The following is an 18,371-nucleotide window of genomic DNA, read 5'->3' on the forward strand; positions in this document are numbered from 1 at the left end:
AGTAAATGATTCCTGAATATACAATGCTCATGCAGCAAACACACTATGCCAAGAGTGAATACTGTACCACAAACTCCTATATCTCGAGGATTAGGGCAAGGGTAATGAGCTAGAGAGTATGTTGTACTCCGAATAGATCTCAAAACGCATCAAGGTAGCCTCTGTATGTCGAACACCAGCAAACGCAGCAGTGTGAGTGTTGGATCTAATGCAGACGGCAGAGAGGAGAGAATATTCAGTAAACGCATAGTGAGGAGAGAGAAAACAGCAAATGCAGCCTGCAAAGGGCTAGGTGATAGTTGCAGGAGAGAGAAAATTGCCGAATGCAGCTAGCAGAGGTTGGGCGAGAGCTTGCAGAGTATGGCGACAGTTGAGGAGAGAGAAAACTGATCAGGCGACAGCTCCAATAGCAAAATGTAGGCAGGTTGGTGATGTGGCAAGCTGGCGACAACAAGGAAACTCAGTAGTAGCAGTTGCCTGGCTGAGATCAGCTCCGAACAGTGGGTGGAAGATTGGAAACAGGTGCTAGACTATTGTAGACAGCAATGGCTAGCTTGGACTGCGATGTCCTCCGCATTCGGGGTGTGGGCAGAAACCGGAAATACCTGAAATCTGCAAAAACGAGATTGGGAAGAGTGGAGGGCAAGCTGCCTATTTATAGAAAGTTTGGGAGCCCCCACTTAACTCTATTGACAATCTGCAAAAACAAGATTGGGAAGAGTGGAGGGCAAGCTGCCTATTTATAGAAAGTTTGGGAGCCCCCACTTAACTCTATCGAAAAACATCCCATTTTAGGGTTTTAAGTAAAATAAGCCTAAAATAGGCATAAAATAAGTTGTTTAGGGGTTGTTTAAGTGGCTAAAGACATTTCTTAGCTCAACAACGTCTTGTTTGATCTTGTGGGTTGATGGTCTGCTGACTCGTTGCATTGACTTGCTTGCAGAGTTTTGAGCTATGACATGTGCACTTCGTGTCCTATGTTTTAGAAAACAAGTTGACTTTAATTGTGCGCCAAATGTGAGGTTGGAACAAGTACAAGTTATCATGTATAGGGGCATTGACATTGGGAATCTTTTGGAAGTAATATCGGCCATAATCTTATGGGCCATATTATGTCACCTAAATATGGACAATGGAGTTCGACAACTCTTTTGTAGCTCTCAACATAACAAAGTGCTAATTTTGCAATGTCTTCAGACTTTGGAGTTAGAGCTTTTCAAAATTTGCTTTTCTCTGAAACCTTGAAGTTAAAGACTATGGCATGCTCTCCTTCTTACACTTGGTAGCTCTTCACTGGTTTTTCTAAGTCTTCCTATTGCACTTCACATCCTCCATAGTGGTGTCCATATTTTGGCCACTTTTTTAGTGGGCGCCCACATAGTGGTGTGCCATCCTGGACAGCTTATGCCTATAAATAAGTAGTCACTTCATTCATTCTTCACTTCTACCACCCTACACTCTCTTTAGTCATTCTTCACGACCTTCTTTGGTCACCACCACCACCACTTCCTTTCTCTCACTAGCCCTTTTCACTACCCTCACACCCCTTCAGGTCGTCATTGTGGTTCGTGGCTTGTGGCTGTCTTTACCCTTCCTTTTTTGCTTCAAGTGCCCTGTTCCATCATCAAGCCTTGCATTTGGAGCATCTTCCACCTGGCGTCACCATCATGTGCGTGGCGCCAACATCCTTCTCCTTCAGGTTCCATCTTCACTTGTGTTTTTAGTTTGGAGGCCTTCTCCTTGCCTGGCATCATCATCTCCAACTTGGCATTAGCATCCTAGCCTCTGGCAATAGTCTCCATCATCGAGCGTAAGTGATTTCATCACTCGTCTATCACAGGGGCTGCCAGACCCACGCTTTGCTGCTTGGCTCCTCCTCCATCACATGGCATCATTCATCTATCATAGGGGCTGCTGGGACTTGCGTTTTTGTAGCCTGGCTTCTCCTCCATCACTTGGCATCACTCGTCTGTCATAGAGGTTGTTGGGACGTGCGTTTTTGTAGCCTAGCTTATCTTCCATCATTTGCGTCATCATTATCCATGTGGTGTCAGCATCTGGGCTGCTCTCCCTGTGTTTGATAGCTACGACATTATGGGATTTGCATTGTGCTGCCCTAGTCACTTCCTAGCATAAGAGGACTGTGGTTCACTTCCTCGATAGCTGGTGATCATCTTGCACGTCTCGAACATCATTAGAGGACTGTGGTTTACTCTCTTGACAGTTGTCTTTCACCTTCCAATGATTACTTCGATAGCCCACTGCCTGGAGGACAACATTTCACTCCCTTCACTGTCCAGATTTCCCACAGGTGTTGCCACTGATTTAGACAAAACAATGCAGTTATCTTTTGAGCTTTGGCTCCATTGTATTAGCTTTTCTTTGCATAGCATGATTTAGTGCATCATCACCGTCTTCTTGTGTTTCTGAGTTTCTCTTCTCTCTCAATGTTTGCTATACACACTCTATGTTACTCCCTGCAAATCCTATGGTCTCTCTCCATTGTTGCTTATTTTGACATGGTATTAGAGCATACTTGTTATTTTTGACAAGTAGTTGTTATGTTTTGTGGGCATCCCCTTTTGTTGTTGAGGGTGCAATTGATCAAGTGGCTGGGAAGGGATCCGTTCATGTGGCATGGTTTGCTACGCTTGGTTTATCTATTAAGGCCTTTGTTCACATGTGGAGTCCATTTTGATGGTTGTTCTAGTGCTTTTGTGTTGCGGGTGTTCATATACATTGTACGGCTTTTGTGTTTGTTTTGTATTTGTACTCGTGATACTTTGCTTGTTGTTTTCAAAGGTTTGTGTAGCTATTCACACTCCCTCAACTACTCTCTCCTTTCCAAGATAATTGTGCAAGTACTTTTCATTCTTGTTTCACTTCGTTGTGATCATACCAATGCCCTTGTGATTGAGCGATCCAATTTTCTATCCTATGTTATGGAGTTGTGGTCGAGTGTTCACGTGCTTACCAGTGCTCTTCACAAATGGTGTTGGATTGCTCTAGTCTTGGGAGACTCATCTTTGCTTCCATCATGATGCGGCATAGTGGTGGTCATGCATATGAAGGTGAAGAGATGGAATGGTGTGGTGTAGTGTCACATTTGAAGAGCATGAAGATATAGATGACATGCTACTGCTCTATGTAGTGGATATCATGGTTGTGCTTGGTGGAGCACAAGATGGCGTACATGTCTGTATCTTGGTTCACTCGGGGCCTATCGATGGCTCGAGTGGACGATTCTTCTCGGCTCTAGTGATACTACACACCCTCACATGCTCCTAGATAGAAGGGGCATGTGTGAGGGGTGGAGAGAGGACATGCCAATGCTCTTTCGTTATTAGTGGATTTGATGTGTGTCGTCAAGTTCACATCTTCCGATGATCCAAACCTTGGATTGGTGTGTCCAGCGCCAAGTTCATGTTGGGATGAGTGACATGATGCGTTCATGTGGTCTCGCATGAGGGGATATGAAGGGCGCGCCGATGCTCTAGTGGAGGAATCTTGGTGTCATGGCGAGCTATCCATGGAGCTTGTGTGACTTCAGGAGGTGCAAGTTGGCTAGCTCGACTACTTTACTTTCAAAGAGGGCTTATGGCATTTGGACTTCTTCTCTAGGTGCTTTCTTACACCGAGGTGCATCCAGTGGGGTGCATGTTGTTGGAGTATTCATGGTGCATCCTAGGTGTTCTTGTTCATTGCTTGTTCACCTGTGCTTTGAGAGAGGGTGTTAGAAGTGGTCATATCACAAGTTCACAATGCCCACAGCCTAATTTATGGGCACTCTCTTATTCTTTGTTTGGTATCTGTACATTGCCATATGCTATTTCCTGTCCGATGACATCTCGCTACGTCCCACCCAAGGGGCAATCACCATATGTAGCTTTGGACAAGGATATTTGGGAGTTTTCGAGGGAGGGAGATGTCATCCTACGAGGAGACTCTAATACTAGGACGGCCTCCTCGTGTCTTTCTTTGATACATCTGAGGAGATGTTATAGGAGTTGGACATGGCAGAGTTACAAATGGAGAGGATCTCTCAGGACATGGGAGAAATCCTGGAATATAGGAGATATCTTGCGGAGATGGACAAGGCACTTTGACTAGCCATCCTTAATGGCTTGGGTAGATACCCCCTTATCAAGCTCCTTCACATGTTACCCCCACCGGCATGGCATTAACATGGTAGATTATGCACTTCCTCCATCGATGCTTATACCATACATTCAGGATCTCTCACTCTCATCACATCTCCTCAGAGTTGTAGTAGATCATACTTATCTATCTTTCATTGTGGATCTCCGGTTTACTGATGTGTAGACCTAGTATACAGCCCATCGACACTCCAGGTGTTCTTTCCACAGAGAGAGAGAGGATATCCACGAGGCAGAACTTATCAGACTATTATAGGATGCAGATGCCGACATTCCACTATAGGATCTCACTCGAGAGTTTAGTGAGTCTTTTCACACACTAGCAAGAGTAGCCTTCCTACACTCTCGGCCTACATAGAGAGTTGGTGCTTCTTCCAGTATATCTTTATCTTGAATTGCAATCTTGATGGAATACAATGAGATTCCATGAATCTTCTTCACTCTTCAATTGCCTCTTGTTGTTATAAATGATTAGCTAGCCTTCAAATCAATTTGCCCCTTGATTTGCTAGGGGATTGGTTTTCAATTGTGCTTCTTGGGTGACAAATTGGGCCCCAAATATTTATTGACTCAATGGCCACTTAATCTTGTCAAATTTCTTTTAGTGATTGAAATTCAACTCTCTAGGCCTTCTCAATTTCTGAGCATGCTTTCCGAGGTGGCTGTCAAACCCTAATTTCTGTTGTAAATTAGGGTTTATAGTAGAGGGTAGTCAAAATCTCCACCTCCAATGGCTGATTTTACTAGAAATTATTGAGGGATGATAAGGATAGGTTGGAGGATGCGAGAAAATGCTGAGGAGAGAGAAATACAAACTTCCGTTTTGCGTGCACAAATTGATAACACAGAACACAATTAGGGTTAGGGTAATTCTGAGATAGTGAACACAATGAATAATGAAGTGAATGACTACTGAATATACGTTATTCATGCAGCAACAAACACACTATGCAGTGAATATTGAAGCTCGAACTTGTGTATCTCAGGGATCAAGGCAAAGGTTATGAGTTGGAGAGTGTACTGTACTCTGAACGGATCCCGAAATGCAACAAGGCAGCCTCTGTGTGTCGAACACCAAGAAACGCAGCCAAGGAGGTTGGATTTGATGCAGACAGGTAGTGAAGAGAGAGAAAGACAAAAAACGCAAATACATGAGGAGAGAGAAAAACTGGGCGACAGCTGAAAACAATAGACGATTGTGCAGGAAGTGTAGGTGACCGCTAGAGGAGAGAGAAACTCAGCAAACACAGATTCTAGATGATGGCGACAATCTAGCCATTGCTGTCTACAACAGTTTGGCGCCTATTTCCGGCCTGCCATACACTGTTCGGAGCTGATTTCAGCATGCTGATTGCTGCTGCTTGTTTTTTCTGCGTTTTTAGTATTTCTCTCTTGTGCAGCCAGCGTTTACTGTTTTCTCTCTCCTACAGCCAGTGTTTTTAGTCTTTCTCTCTCTTGCAGCCTATGTTTGCTGTTTTCTCTCTCCTCACCTGCGTTTTTAGTACTTGCATTGCCGTTTGCATCAGATCCAGTCTTTCTTGGATGTATTTGTTGGTGTTTGACATCCGGAGGTTGCCTTGCTGTGATTTGGGATCCATTCGGAGTACGACACACTCCCCAGCTCATTACTCTTGTCCCGATCCTTGAGATACAAGAGTTTGAGGTACAGTATTCATTCACTGCATAGTGTGTTTGTTGCATGAGCATTGTATATTCAATAGTCATATCATTTCATTCATTCTTTGTGTTCATTGTCTCTGAGATACCCTAACCCTACTGTGTTCTTCTATCAGTCTGTGCTTTGTTGTACGGTGTTATTTGTGTTTCTATTTTAGGGTATTTCTTCACATGGTATCAGAGCTGAGTTCTCAGTGAGAAACGTGGGCCTTGATTTGAAAGCTCTACACAAGAAGCAGGAACAATAGAAGGGTAGGTGACTTCGAACACTACTTCCACACCACTTCTCACATCCGAGCTAAATCAATTGAGGAACGAGTTGAAGTGGGCCTCACAGCTTGCTTCACAATTTGATTGAAACAAGAAATTGTGCGAACTCCTTTCTCTTCTTTTCCTTCGAACAATTTTGTTTTCAAAGGTCAAAATGAAGTAGCTACATCTTTATCATCATTATTTTAATTTAATGCATTTAATGGACAAAAGGAATCCACATTATTTCCCACATCTATACCTATCACAAATCCATTTAATCTCCCTCCCATCCCTTCCTCTTATTCCACTGCCACATCCTTTTAGCCTCCATTAAGTGCACCGCATGTTGTATCTCATGTAGGATCACATGTGTTTTCATTCATCACACTGGGGGGTTCTTGAAACTTAGACACAACTATTAGGACTCCATCTCTTCCTCAACCAGGTGGTGTTCCATCTTTTCCTCACGCACTTTCGGGATCACTGCAGCTTGGGTATTCACCCAAGTCTCTCTCGAGTGTGGATCAGTTGGTGCCACAGTTTGCCTCCATGGCATTAGCTAGTGGACCCTTTGGTCATTATGCTGTGTTCCAACCGACATTTGGATAGGGCTTACGTGTCCGAGTGCCTCCACCTCCACCTCCACCGCCACCTTATGGAAACATTCATGTTTCAATGCCTCTGCATTTGGCACTCATTAGACACTCACAACCTATTTTTGCCTACCCACTTCTTTCCCCTTTTCCTTATCAGACACCTCCACCACGACCACGACCACCACCATCTTATCCTCCACATCCATCATACCCCACATTTTCGACACCTCATGGTTCTACCTCATCTTCCACTAAGCATGCATTCAATGACAAGACTTCTTTTAACGGGTCAAACTTTACAACTTGATCGAACTTGATGAGATATATCCTTGACTCACAGAAACTATGGGATCTTGTGTAGGGGTTGGAACCCCAACCCGATCTTGCACTTGTTCCATACGAGGTCGTCCGCTCATGTAAGGCTAGGAATGCCTCTGCTATTGTGGAGCTGATGCAGGGCTTATTGCCTAAGTTTCATTCTTGGCTTCAGCATTTTGACTTAGTGTCAGGGCGATGGTGTGGGACCTTTCGCTTAACCGCCAAGACCCACGGACCGCTTATTGTTTCAAGCGTTCCAAGCGAGCTTTAATGGCTATCTCTCACCTAGCCGACGCGCCGTCGATCCTACGAGTGTAGTGAGCTTACCTTGATGCTCGATCGAGTACCCTCCTCTCTCTTGCACTCCGGTAGCTCCACGATTCTTGATGCTAGCTCAAGCATCCTCAAACCTCCTCCATCTCCAAGTTCCATCCTCCATAGCCGCGCACGCAAGAGAAGAGAAGAGAAGAGAAGAGAAGAAGAGAAGAGGAGATGGTGAAGAGCTTCACCCTCTTGATCCCTTCACTCACTTCCTCACACTCTCACACTCCCTCTCTCAAGAGCACACACAAGCAAAAAGGAGAGAAGAAGAGAGGAAGAAGAAGACTCTTTTTGCCACACACCAAAGAATGAGCTTCTCATTCACTTTTCAACTTTATATACAAAGCCCTAAATCCTTTTTGGGCGGTCATCCCCTTTTCCCCCTTTTACATGGCCGGCCGTAGCCTAGGCCCTTTTTCCAATTTCCCACCATTCTAATTTATCTTATTCCCAACTAATGCGTATACTTTGCACAGGAGCGAGCCTGGCACTCTTTTACAAAGATTCAGGGGTGCTCTCACATTTTAATGGTGCGCCCTTTTTCTCTTTTGTTGTCTCGGGCCAACACCGAGGTTTTTTGAGGGTCGTGTCCGAACATTTAATTTTTCAGGGACTGGTTACCGGTCAAGGTGCGTTTTTCTGCTTTTATCCTGCGCCTTTTTGCTATTTCCATTTTTTTCCATTTTCCGCTCCTCTGTGCTGCGGGAAACACGGTAACATTACCCCCCTCCTAGCCAAGTGCCAGTCCCATGGCACTGCGGTGGGACGTAGTGGCTAGTTAGGTCGGCTGCTAGGTGGAACAGGTGGGTGGATGACACTGCTTCCAATGTGGTTGGGTGAATGATAAGTGATGGGGTTTAAGGACGATGACCAGGAAAGATTCCGGCATGCTTTAGGTTCCATGAAGATACTCGGCATCTTTCACACTGTTGTGGCGCCCCTTATGTAGCCGGTCGTCTTTTGAGTATCCGAAACGCTTGAAGCAATAAGCAATCCCTTAGGAGGATGGTATTGGAGGGATTTATTCTGGAGAAATCCCCCGAATGTTGTTTGCCTTGAAAATCCATGGCCTTGATTGAAGATCCTTGTCTTTAAGTAGAAGATCTTCAGGCTTGTGGAATCAATAAGTGATCCGTAGATCTTGAGGTGTTGGGCATGGATCATTGGACGATGAGGTTCCAAGATCTATGCCAATGGCAGTTCTACCTTGACTTGGTTCAATCAGGGTAGCCATCAGCATGCAGATGGTTGGATGCCGGCACATGAAAAGAAGTTTTGATCATTAAAGGATGCCGTGGGCGATCCTCTTCCGCGGGTAGCCATTTCTTGAAACGCGAACATAACCTGCAAGAAAATTTATGCACTCCCTAAGGGGTGTGTCTGGCTCGCCGTGTAGTGTGTGGTGCCCGTGGCAGTGGAACTGGGAGATGGGTCTAACCTTGGGCAAGCCCTTGGTAACGTCCTACACTTGAGGACCCAGTTCGTGCTTCGTTGGAGGTGCGGTGCAAGTCTTAGGGTGACAGGTCTGAAAGTCCTGCCCTTGATGTGCCCTAAGCGTGAAGTAGGGAGGGGGCTAGGGAGAACCCTAGGTGCGGTGATTGTGGTGCTTCTTTTTTTTTTTTTTTTCCCTAAAAAAATAAATTAATAACATAAAGAGGCGTATACATGGAGACAAGCGATACAAGGGCATGACGGGAGTTTAGTCCTCGTCATTTGAATGGCGGGAATGGGATGGCGGAGGGCGGGGGGCCTTGTTAAGGAATCTTCGACTCAGCAAGTAGCCCTTGAGGTTGAGGCGGATTTTGAGAGTGGTGGTAGAAAGGAAGGGGTGGTTGCACTAGGTGAATTTGCTGTCGCTCATATCTTCGAGCAGTGCAACACAGAAAGATGGCAAAAGAGAAGCGCGTATCATGAGGCGAGTCATGGTGCTGTTGTCTATGGCGTTGGGGTCGAAATAGAGGGGTGGGAGGTGGCGTTCTTGGGGTGCGGGCTCTTGGTGGACTAGGATCCTAATTAGTCTAAGATAATTACAAGTGGTTATGAAGGCGGGGTCGGGACAGGAGGTGAACTTGCTAAGAAATCTATCTATAGAGCTGTACAAATCAGGGAGGGTGAAGAGAAGGGCGTCCCTATGGGAGGTGCTATTGGTGTTATAGATAATAGGGAAGTCGAACCTGCCGTGGATGGACGGATTAAAGTCGACCCCTACCCTTCGAGGATACGGCATAAAAGTAGGGTCGTTTCTCTCAGAAGGGAGGGTGTTGCAAAATGCCATCCACGCGTCAAGGTTGACGTAAAAAATGCGTCTCCTCCGGGTGGGTTGGCAATTATAGCCTTCCACTGATCTAGACACCTGGAGGACTTTATCCTGCTAAAATTCGCGGTCCTCGGCTCCCCAAGCAGTTGGGTGGGCCTCGCGCTCCACTAACCACTTGGCCTTGAGCCTTGCACCCATAGTGATGACGTCCTCTACAAGTTGAATGGGCAGTACTCTGTTCAAGGTAGCGGGAAACTCAAAGCGCAAGTCGAAGGGGTCGCGGTTATATTCCTGCTGTTCCCAGATAATCAATTCGGCATGGAATTCAGCAGGGGGATCTTGATGGCGCGGTAGGAGAGGGGTAGATTGTCTTGGAATAGGTCTAACATTCAGCTTTTTCCTTGCCTTCTCTACCATTTCTTTCCTGCGGTTAGCCTGGGCTGCTCTTCTCTCAGCAGACGTATCAGGGGGCTGCACTTCCGCTTGTTGTGGCTGAGGGGGTGGTGGGACGTATTCCTCCTCCTGAGGTCCCAGATCGAACTCTGGTTCACTCCCTTCTGCTTGCTCGTCTTCTTGTGCCTTCGCCTCTGTGAAACCAAGTTCATCTATTTCCTGCGCTATCAGGCCTACCTGTGCAAGATATCTTCTTTGCTCCTCTAGGCTCTGCGGCGGGCCTCCTAGCTGCAGCGGCACGTGCAGGCCTGCTGTTAGCGCTCTGCGTGCAATGGTTAGTTTCCTTTGCAGCTGATCATTGGCTTCATTTCCTTGCGGTCTGGTGGAGTGGAGCAGTGTATTGAGGAAGGTGTGCTGCTGTGCTATCATGGAGAGTTGGGCCGCCTCTGCCTAATTCTCAGCCAGCACCCTGTCTCCTTCGGCTTTGGCTAGCCGGCGTGCTAAGTCCCGTATTCTCCCCTCATTGTGATCAGCCTATTCTTTTGCTCTTTTTTCCATATCTTCCAGGCTCTCCCCCTGATGGAGAGTCATTGCCATGAGTTGTTGTTGCTGGGCCTGAGTTGGTCCAGCTTTACCTGCATTCTTCGCACCTGCTCTTCCCTTAATTGGTCCAGCTCTGCAGCCTCCTGTCTGATCTTGTTAAGCTGGCTTTGTGCTTTCAGGTTGACTGTAGATAGCTGATCATTCTTGCGCCGAAGATGAGCATTCGTTTCCCTCTCCCCGTTGAGACGCTCCATCAAGATTTTTCTCCTTTCTTCCCAAGCAGCGTCATGTTCCTTCAAGGCCTTTAATTCCTCGGCCTCCTTAGTGCTGGCTTCCTCCTTGAGCGCAGCGATCTCCCTTTGATATTCTGTTATCTACTTTGTTCTCTCGAGCTGGAGAGCGGCTTGTGATTCTCATTCTGCTGCCAGCTCCTCCACGGCTGTCCTCCTTTCTTCCCTGGCCCTTTCTAACTGCGAGAGCAGCTCCTTAACATATTCATTGTATTGGCCTGTTGGAGGTGGGGGGTGGGGCATGGTGGCGGTGGTGACAACGTCTTCTATTTTCTGCCTTTTCAGCTCCAGCCTTGGCTCCAGTTCAGCCGTGGCTGCCCTTTTGGCTCCTGATGCTGGGGTGGCCATGGCCGCTTCTCTTGCCAGCTCCCGTTCCACCAAGAATTGTAGCCAAGTGACCACGTTGCTCTCGTCGACTTTTGGGGTGGAACCTTGGGTGACTCTGTGTCAGAAACAGAATCATAATCAAAAGGCACGGGCTCCAGTGGAATTGTAGCAGGAGCCCAACTCTCCCCTGGATCTCCAAGAACGGGATGCTCCTCACTCGTTGATATGGCCGGAACCTCCACAAACCGCACATCGCGGCTAGTTTACACATCCCGCTTTACGGGATCATACAATCGATAGCCTTGGGACTGGGAGCTGTAGCCAACAAATACCTGTCTTCGGGAAGCTGCTTCAAATTTATCACGGTGAGCCTTGGGAATGTGAACATAGGCATCACACCCAAAGACCCGAAAGTAAGAAACATCTGGCTTCGTCCCAAAGTAAGCCTCAAACGGGGTCATCCCTTCCACGGCCGAAGTAGGGGATCGATTAAGGATGTGGACTACAGTAGCCACAGCCTCGGCCCACAGAACCTGAGGGGTCTGTCGGTGCTCCATCATGGTGCGCGCCATCTCGATCACACTGCGGTTCTTCCGTTCAAGAATGCCATTTTCTTGAGGAGTGTTGGTTTTGGCAAACTCCTGGTGAATTCCTTTATCTGCACAAAACCGAGCAAACTCATTAGAAACAAATTCACCGCCCTTGTCGTATCGCAAGGTCTTCAACTTCCGGCCCGATCGGTTCTCCTCAAAGAGAAGCCAATCCTTGAAGTGTGAGAAAGCTTCTGACTTTAATGCCAAAAAATAGGCCCATGTCATCCTGCTGTAGTCATCTACGATCAGCATGAAGTACAAGCTCCCACGCAAGGACTCATTCCTCATAGGGCCACATAGATCCGTAGATACCAGCTCCATCGGTGAAGTAGACCGCCGCGAAGCTGTGTGGGGAATGGCATCCCTATGCTGCTTCCCCCGAATGCAGGAGACACATGGCTGTTGGCTCACCACTATATCCGGCAACCCTCGAACAAGCTGTCCACGTGATGCCCTTCGAAGATAATCATAGTTCAGGTGACCAAACCGAGCATGCCATAACTTTGACTGTGACTGAGAGGTAAGAAGAAGAGTAGAGAGGGCGGTGGAAGACTTCAATTTATAAATGCCGTTCTCCTCATATCCAGATGATAGAACTTTTCTTGATCCACGATCAAGGACTCGCACCGGAGTACTGTCAAACTCCACCAAAAGGCCAAGGGAGCAAATCTTATGAACTAACAGGAGATGGTACCCTAAGCCTGGTACATGCAAAACCTCTGAGGTATGGGTACCACCTCGTCCATCTGGAATAAGCTGCATCTTACCCCGACCTGCAATAGATACTGAAGAGCTATCTCCAATGAGAATCTGCCCACGCGAGGGTCGCAACTGGGCAACACCATTTGATGAAGGAGTCATGTGCCGCGAGGCACCACTATCAACGATCCACTCTCGAGCCTGGGGAGCCGTCATCGCAGCATCAGAAGCATTCAGTGAAGCGTCTTCAATGACAGCTAGATGAAGAAATGCAGCTGATGAGGGTGCAGCCACCGCTCCAGAATCCTTAGTGTCCTTCTTGTTGGTGTCCTTCTTGTCTTTGTCAGGGCAATCCTTCTTCCAATGGCCAGTCTTTCCACAAATATGGCATGTGGAGTCTTTGTCCTTGTCCTTCTTCTTGTCCTTCTTTGACTTGCTACCCCCCTTCTTCTTCTTTTGGTCCTTCCCCTTCTTCTGAGAGGCTTGACCTGTCAGCGCCTCCGACTTGGAAGCATTGTGTCCCTTTAACTGTTCCTCTTGGTCCAAGACCATAGGAACCAACTCTTCCCACCGAAGAGTAGACTCTCGCCCCGAAGCAATAAGGGCAGAGTAAAATGTACCGAATCGTGGCGGCAACTGGGACAAAAGTGTGATCGCCATGTCTTTGGAGGAAATCGGCTTCCCCGCATTCTGAACCTGCATCTGAAGCTGCCTTAGCTTGTTAATGTGCTCCCGCAGCGAAGAAGACTTGTTTACGGACAAGGTCCGCATCTGTACCTCCAAAGAAATCCGCTTCATAAGGGTCATCCGATTGTACATCTGATCAAGCTCCAGCCATATTTCCCGAGCCACCGTCAAGTGCTCGATGTGAGTGATCACGGCTGTAGTACATGATAGAAAGAGAAAGGAACGAATCCTGGCATTCAGTTTGTCCCAATGAGATTGAGCCTTGGCCAACTCCGCACGAGCATCGGAAGAGAGTTTGGACTCATCTCTTATCGAGGGCCGGTCGATCTCCTCCTGTACCAGCTCCGCCAAATCATAGGACTCAAGGATGGCCAACATCATGACGCGCCAAATGCGGTAGTTGTTGCCGTCGAGCTTTTGATCTGCAGGAAGAGCCGGTAAGACAGGCACCTTCCGATCCATAATTGACTGGACTCCAAGTCAATCTCTGTAGACATCTTCACCTGTAATGCCTTCACAAACGCAAAAGCAGCCCCCTCTGACTGTGAAAACTCAGCTTGCTAAGGCTCTTCCGCGTCCTGAACCTTCTTCACCCGTCGGAGGTGATGAAAAAGCAAAACGTGCACTTGTAGGCTGAAAACTCAAACTTCCTCCGCGTCAAACAGCAGTAAACAGCAGCAAATCCACCACTTGGACTCCTTTCCTGTGCGCCCACACTCGCTTCAGCCTTGTTCCAAGGCGCAGCCCTCCTGTCTGCCCTCAAATGCAAAAAACGCAAATTTGTGTTGCGATAGAAACTCCTCTTCAGGTTGATTCTGCCCTCAGTCAGCCCTTTAACACTGCTCTGATACCATGTCAGAGTGCAGCGGTACGGAAGCGTAGGACTGAGAGAGAGAGAACGCAGAGAGAGAAGAGAGAGAAAGAGACAGTGGAAGATGAAGATCTGCTGTATAAAGTGTGCTGAATACAAAGATATGCAGATATATACACGGGCGCAGTGCGCTGGACTGCGTGTCTCCACCTCGACGATGCAACCTGCTGTTCACTTCGAAGTCCGCTGCAGTCTGCACTGTCTCCTGTCTGAAATCTGCGAACAGAGACGGAATCTGTGCGTGTCACCGGTCTGTAATCTGCGAGCAGAGAAGTGTGAGAGACTGCTGGGGATGTCGGCTATTTATAGCCAGAATCTGCCAAAAAACAGGGTGCAGAAAAATATCCTGTCGGCTGCATTAAATGCAGCCGACTGACTGCACTGGTCGGACTGCCACGTGGCAGTCCGACTGTGCAGTCCGACTGCCTGTCCGACTGCACACTGCACACCTGCCCAGCCTGGCTATGATCTCTAACAGTGTCGTCATGATAGGAGTGGCTGGCATGGGAGGTATGAAGAGGGGGAGAGTTGGCATCATTGGATCTTTTCCTTTTCCTTCTGTTGGGGGCAGGGGTGCGATTTCCGGCACATTGGTACTGGGACCAGGTGCCTCCGTTCGGTGCGGGCCCTCTGCGCCTTCCTTGTCTCTTTTGTGCCGTTCCTCGATGGAGCGACGGGTTGCCAGCTCTATTTCTTTCTCTTCCTTCCTTCTCAGCTCCTCCTCGGTCTTCTTTTTTTTCTCCTCCTCATCCTTGACTGACTCCCTTCGAGCCCTTTCCAGATCTTCCTTCTCTTTCTTCTTTCGCTCCTCTTCTATTTTTCCATGCAGGGCTTTGGTTCGTTGTTCCGCATGCCTCCATGGTGTGCCATGGGATTCTCCCTCTTCGTCTGCGTCTGTCTCCGTTTCATCAGATGACCTCTGCTGCTCTTTTGTGTGAGGCGGGGATTGTGACGGTGACTCGTCACTTTCTTCGTTGCCTCCCTTCTTGTCTTCTCCTGCTCGTCCTTGCCCTAGCGCTTCTTGGATGATTGCCGTAAGGACACCTCCAAACCCTATGGTGGAGGCCTTGGAGGATGATGCCTTGCGGGTTGATCGGGACGATGGGGACTCCCCTCCCGCGGCTCTTCCTCCTGTTGCCAGGGCCTTAGCCGAAGCCTCTATTGTCTTCCTCACAAACCCATTAAGGTTCACCTCGTCCAGCAATTGCGCCGCAATGCTGTCGAGCAGAGGTACATTGATTCGGGTCATTATGCTGTTGTACCTTTGGCTTGAGAACAAGGCGTGCACCATCTTTGCCTGTAGCTGAATTTTTGGGTTGGGGAGGTCCGCCAGGCTAATTCCGTCATTGGTATGGACCTTCACTTTGTCCATTCCCAACATGGCGTAGATGTCTCTTTTCGGCTTCCTTTCCACCTTATTCAGCAGCCCTAGTGTCCTTTCCACCAACTCAGGGGTCAGCTCGATCTGCACCTGTCTGGGGGCTTCATTGTCGCGCACCGTGATGGTGCCTCTGTTCCTATTGAAGGTGCGCAAGAAATCAACGCACTGGGTGTAATCCACCCTCCGGCCCACTGCGTCCAGGTACTTCTGCAGGTGGCACTGCTCTATGATTTGGCGTACCGCCGGCTCTTCGATGGCCACGTCTTCAAGGTTGAAGACGTGGCGGAACTTTAACTGGTTGAAAGCTCTCGTTTCCACCGTGAGGCCGTACTTTACTTGTTCCTCCTTCGAGAAGGGGAGCTTGCCCGCTTTGTCCTGGCTTGCCATGATCGCCACCTGTACGTTCAACCATTTTCACTTTTAGTGCTTTTGACAACTAATTTGCTGGAAGAATAAACGCATAGCAGACTTTATTGAACATAGCCTTAACTTTGCCTTTCAGACTTTTATCATCACCTCTTACCCTTGCATTTCAAATTTAACCGACGTTTCACACTTGGTTTACTTTTTAGATTCTATTTTGTTTATTTTTTTTTACATTCCACTACATTCCACCTTATTACCCCTTCCTCCTTTGGAAAAGAAGAATCCGTCCCAAGATTGGAGGTTGCGAGACCAAGGGCTTTCAGCAGAAAGGGCGTCGCTCTATTTGTGCAGGAGCCAAGCGTAGAAGCTGGGGTTATATTCCAGTTGAGTGGTGCGGTCTAGATCAAAGGGTTGAATCCCTACGTGTGTGATGTATGTGAGGACGTCTGTGAGGAAGTCACCAGAGTCGACTCGACTGGCGATGTGGAGCTCTTCCTCTGTTAAGAGGCGGTCAAGATAGGGATGCCCTATGATATGCTCGTTCATGGGTCGGCCCCGAAGAGTGGTTAACACTCTATACGAGGTAGGCGCGACGTAGGTGGGATCATACTCTGCCGTTTTGATGGCTAGGCGTTGTTCGGCGTTGGTCATTATGCGACATCAGTCAACCTCCCATTGCAACCTAAGAGCGTACCACTGCCTCAAGAAGGGTGATCCAGTATCAGCAAGGTGGGATAACCTTGCGATCTCTTGGTTAGTGATAGCAGAAGTGGTCCGTGGATCATATGACGTGATGAGGCGTTGCTTAATGGCTTGCTCTTTGGAGACCTCGCCACCGAGCAACTCAGCAGCAGAGCGAGAAGCCTGTGCAAAGGCGAATTCAAAAGTCTCCCAAGAGCAAGGCATATTGCGCACTTCTGTTGCAAAGGGTTCCGCTAATAGACCCAAGTCCAAGCGGTCATAGCTGAGGGCTAGCGACACAAAGGTGGCATCGAGCCGTTTGATGCGCTTGCAAACCAGCTCTTGTGTTGGGCTTTCTCGCAGATAAGTGCGTGGGTGGCTAGAAGATGAAACAATTACGATATATACAAACAATTATGAGACACAATGTATTAGACCAAATTATATAAAGAATTGAAAGAAATATAAATTTTAAAAAACTAGAAATCAAAATATACTTACAAACTCTGCCTCCCACGACTCTCTGCCACCCGATCCGTAATGCGATGATCCCATGGTTTCCGTTGAACTGGCGCCTGACGATGCATCCTCACCCATGTGTTTGTCAATTTTTCTCTTCGTGCTGTAAAAAATAGTGTCTCCCTCCCTGACGTCATCAATGACGTAGTTAAGAACACTAAAAGAAAGCATTCTCTCTTTATCATCCATAATGTCATTTAAAAAACACTAAAAAAGTAAGTGTCCTCTCTTTACCCCCCAACTACTATATAAATAGGGGTAGAGCGTCACCTCAAATACACATTGACAAACAACAACCCTTGCAGAAGTCTCTCTACTGTTCATGCAACAAAGCTCTACTGCAATAAGCCAAATCTTTCCCTTTGTCTCCACACCTACGCAGAAGTGATGCTTGAATCCATCAAGCATCTTCCATGGCTCCAAAGAGACGTCGAGATGCAGAGCGAGATCACACTCAAAGAACTCCCCAACGTGAAGTAGTCACCCGCCTTGGAGTGATGCATGACAATGCGTCCTCACCCATGTGCTTGTCAATTTTTATCTTTGTCCTTTAAAAAAAGAAGTTATTCTTCCTAATGTCATCAATGACATAGTTAAAAATACTAAAAGAAAGTGTTCTCACTTTATCATCGATGAAGTCATTAAAAAAACACTGAAAAAGCAAGCCCACTCTCTTTACCCCTTGACTACTATATAAATAGGGGTAGAGCACCATGTTGGATACAGGCTTACAAACAATGACCCTTGCAGAAGTCTCTTTGTTGTTGATGCGAAGAAGCTCTGCTACCATAACATGAATCTCTATGTCTCTCTCAACACCTGTGCATAAGGGCTCTCTGATATGCATTCCAGCTCGACCAGGCGTTGCGTCCATGCTTCCTTCCCTTCCCATCATTCTTGGAGTGCTATTCTTAGGCTAGGGACGAAGAATTCTAATGGTAGAATTGCTTCAGTCCCATAGGTCAGCCTAAAGGGGGTTTGGCCGATGGCCGTTTTATAAGCTGTGCGGTAGGCCCACAAGGCTGCCATCAACTTGTTGTCCTAGTCGCTTCGTGAGGCTGAGACTACTTTAGTCAGGACGTTGATAAGAATTTTGTTAGTTGATTCTGCCTGGCCATTAGCCTGAGGGTAGTATGGTGAGGATTTGCGATGGATGATAAGAAAGGTGGATAGGAGATGTGCTATCACTTCGTTGATGAAGTGTGTGCCTTGGTCGCTAACCAGTTCGATGGGGCAACCGAAGCGCGAGATCACTTGCTCCCATAAGAACTTGGTAGTCGTCCTAGCGTCGTTTTTTCGTGTGGCTCTCGCCTCTGTCCATTTCGTGAGGTAATCCGTGGCCACCACGATGTACTTGGCTTGTGAGTACTGCGCCGCGGGGTTGATTGGTCCTATGAAGTCAATTCTCCATTTTTTGAAGGGTTGGCGAGCAATAATTGGGGT

At 47.5% G+C, this 18,371-nt stretch overlaps 1 protein-coding gene and 1 long non-coding RNA gene across 6 annotated transcripts in view; one reads left to right on the forward strand and one right to left on the reverse strand.

Annotated features, from left to right (window-relative positions):
- Positions 1–18,371, forward strand: part of LOC148039421 (uncharacterized) — a 44,046-nt gene that overhangs the window by 6,303 nt on the left and 19,372 nt on the right. The window lies entirely within an intron of this gene.
- The window catches only part of LOC148039422 (uncharacterized), a 41,505-nt gene that overhangs the window by 3,913 nt on the left and 19,221 nt on the right, over positions 1–18,371 (reverse strand). The window contains exon 3 of the long non-coding RNA XR_015692788.1: positions 16,911–17,055. This is a non-coding gene — a long non-coding RNA (uncharacterized LOC148039422). The remainder of the gene's footprint in view (positions 1–16,910; positions 17,056–18,371) is intronic.

Source organism: Lygodium microphyllum, chromosome 2 (genome assembly GCF_053477565.2).
Source record: "Lygodium microphyllum isolate KBCC chromosome 2, Lygodium_microphyllum_v1.1.10, whole genome shotgun sequence".
NCBI lineage: Eukaryota > Viridiplantae > Streptophyta > Polypodiopsida > Schizaeales > Lygodiaceae > Lygodium > Lygodium microphyllum.